We start from the raw sequence: 3414 nt of genomic DNA, 5'->3' as shown, positions 1-3414 counted from the left end.
ATATGCACAGGAGTGGCTGTGTTATAAGACGCTTGCTTCCCAACCAAATTGTTCAGTGTTCGTTCAACCAAATCGTTCCATCCATCCATCCATCCATCCAAATCCCTTCCTCCTACTTTCTTGCCATCCATCCATCCAAATCCCTTCCTCCTACTTTCTTGCCATCCATCCATCTATCTATCTATCTATCTATCTATCCATCTATCTATCTATCTATCTATTTATCAGCGTGGCCTCTTGAGCAAGTGTCTGTTTTAAAGTACATTAGAAAGAATTCGGAAAAGCCGTTTGAAATAACATCGTTTCTGTTTGAGGAAAGTATTCTGTAATAAGTGGTGAATATAGTGTAATATAATGTAATAGGTGGTGAATATTATCAATTTTTTTCTGTAACATAAAAAAATTTGTCTTTCCCTTAGCTATTGAAGGTCATCAGTTTCGCCATAGGCAGAATGCTGTGTTAAGAGAAGGACAAAGATTTTAACTTTGTAACAATAATTTATACATTAAAAAAAAAATTATAATGTCGCAAGAAGAAGAGTTAGATAAAATATATATATATTCGTATAAATTCCTTTTTAAGATATTCGAGTGAAATCGGGTGTGATAAGACCTATTGCTCCAGAAATAGTCCCGAGTGACTGAGTTAGTTTTGACAGTTGACAAAATAGATTCACGATGCGAAAACAAATGTGTTCTAAGATCTAATGACGCCACTCAGAGCTCAAAGCAAAATGTGCATTCACACAAGTCGAGGTGGAACCATTTCTACAGCGATAGGTCTTATCACGTCCGACTACACTCAAACGGGTCGAACATTACTTTTGATAACAAACACGCTTGTCTTAAAATTTTATATTGTTATTTAGAATTTTTCGTAAACAGAATAATAGATAAATATACATATTCTCACGGTGGTGCACCAGCATGACCGCAGCCACTTGGCTGAAACACATAAATAAAAAATATTGAAAATAAAAAACATAATGTAAAAATTAATATAAAAATTTTTTCAAATGCCTTATTTTGTCTTGTCAATGAAACTGAATGCTTTTATACCAAGTCATAATCATTTCCACTATAGTCAGAAGGCCTGACATATTGTAGGAGACAACTAATCGATTACATCGATCCCAGTGCTCAACTGGTACTTATGTCACCGACCTCAAAAGAGTGAAAGGCAAAGTCGGCCTCGACGGAATTTGAAGCCAAATTTTGATATTTTTTGCATAAACTGAACACTTACTGGCTATATTTGAGTGTGTGCGCGCGTATCTGTGCTGGTCGATAGTAGCCTCTCCTCCTTTTCTCTCTGCCTCTCTTTCTCTCTCTCTCTCTTATATAAATAGTCAGACAGACAGACAGACAGACAGACAGACAGACAGACAGACAGACAGACAGACAGACAGATAGATAGATAGATAGATAGATAGATAGATAGATAGATATAGAATTCATACTGCTAAAATGGTTGGATATCTTTTCAGGTTATAATCCCCCAGCAGTAAAGAAGATTTTTCATATGATCGCAGCTTTCTGAGGAAGGTACCATTCAACACAACAGCAAAGAAAGAAGAGAGTTGACTTGAAGCTGGCAAGTTAAGATATGAGGTTGGTGTCCGACGCCGCTCACGTTGAAATAATAAAAAAAAAATTCAAAAACGAAACACAAAAAGAGGAAAAGAAAAAACTGTTGTTTTATTTGTTATATTTCTATTCTTTTTATATACACGTTTAATAACTATTTTTCTGTATGTTGAGTATATTATCATTTTGATTACTGACTTGGGTGAAATAACTAACTCTGCATGAATCTATGGTAAGTAGTATGATATGTAATAACCATGACTTCGAGAAAGCGACTTCATAAATATTTACAAGCTTTGACATTTAGTTGCGAATACAATGAAAAAATTGATTACGCACTGATTAAAAACAAAACAAAAGAAGTTTGATCCAACACCGAACGTAGAGTTGTGATTTACAGAGCTTTAACGCCTTTGTTTTAAAATGAAAAAAAAAAGACCATCAGTATACAGAATATGACTGAGAAAGATACGAATATAACAAAACAAACTAATTGGTTTTGTTTCCTTTTATACGGAGCAAGAGTCGAATGTAAATTAAAATTCAAAGGAAATTATCATATTTTATCGAACAGAATGTTAACTTAAAAATGAAAGTAATAACTTATACACCTTTCACACACTCTTTCCCTTTATCATTGTGAATATACATCATATAATCATAGTGCACTCCTTTGTTTTTTAAAAATATTTTGTGTTCACCAGCTTTATAATAATGGTTACCTATTAATCTCACTGTTATTTTTAACAACTAAACACGAGGGTAGCTTTAACATTGGTAGATTTGGTTAATAACATTGTAGGCACAATAATTATCTTTTGAGCAACGGTTAAATGTTTACGAACTTGAAACGTTTTATTTGAGAGACAGTTATAATCTGGAACAAGATTCTTTTATTTTAGCTACAAGCCAAAAGCCCTGTGGGATTTTCTAATTAAATAGAAATAAAATCAACCATGACTGAATAAGGGGCCAAGAAAAAATTACTTGATTATTTGACTTATTTATTATTTAGAACTTAAGTAAAATCTGGAACGTTCTGTCCTCTATCCGAGTCTCAGTCTGCACGAAAGATCACAGAATGTGAAACTCGAACAATGGTATAAACCTCAGTTCTAATGCACACACACAGACACACACACATACACACACACATACACAAATTACATATGTATATTATATATATATTTATATATATAAATTGTGTATGTGTGTGTGTACGCGCGCAAGTGTTTGTGTAACTCTATGACTCAGTTTAGTCCCGTTTGGTTCTTGCTGTTGACTTTTCTAATTTCCTCTGTAAAGATATGTATAGTCAAGTCTTGTTCTATTTTCTGCAGTTAACTAAGCGAAATTGCAAGATTTTTTTTCCAATTAATTGTCATTAAGTGCATCATCAGATAAAATCTCAAATAACTTCCAAAACAGTTTAATTAACATAATTATTTCTGACGACAAACCTGACAGTCGAATTTTATCTTTTATTTACTGTTGCATTATTTTAGTTGTTTTGGAGTTTCTTTTTCTTTTTAAAGTATATCCTATGAACCAAACAACATGCCAGATTTCTTTTTAACTAGTTATATTTTATTTACTTTGTCTTAATGACAAGTCAAACTAAAATAGAGTTGAAACAAATAGTAATCTTATTATATGAAGACAAAGTTTTGAGTTACCTTCCGTCCATCCTATATTCCCAGAAAAGTTTGAAGAAAAAAACCGACTAGCAAATAGATATGAAAATATAAGCAATATTAGTATCTTAGATAATTTCTGCTGAAATGTGAAGCATTTTCTTCGTCTAATAATAAATGGAAATACACGTTC

General features: G+C 32.5%; 1 protein-coding gene across 4 annotated transcripts in view; it reads left to right on the top strand.

Moving 5' to 3' along the window:
• The window catches only part of LOC106876217 (uncharacterized), a 50571-nt gene that overhangs the window by 45147 nt on the left and 2010 nt on the right, over positions 1-3414 (top strand). For all 4 annotated transcript variants that reach the window (XM_052967775.1, XM_052967774.1, XM_014924691.2 and 1 more), the window contains exon 3: positions 1488-3414. This exon is cut by the window's right edge and continues 2010 nt beyond it. The gene's annotated coding sequence lies outside the window, so the exon portion shown is untranslated. The remainder of the gene's footprint in view (positions 1-1487) is intronic.

Source organism: Octopus bimaculoides, chromosome 5, assembly GCF_001194135.2.
Source record: "Octopus bimaculoides isolate UCB-OBI-ISO-001 chromosome 5, ASM119413v2, whole genome shotgun sequence".
Taxonomy (NCBI): Eukaryota; Metazoa; Mollusca; class Cephalopoda; order Octopoda; family Octopodidae; genus Octopus; species Octopus bimaculoides.
Note: the sequence above shows the minus strand (reverse complement) of the source record. Positions and strands in the feature narration are given on the sequence as shown.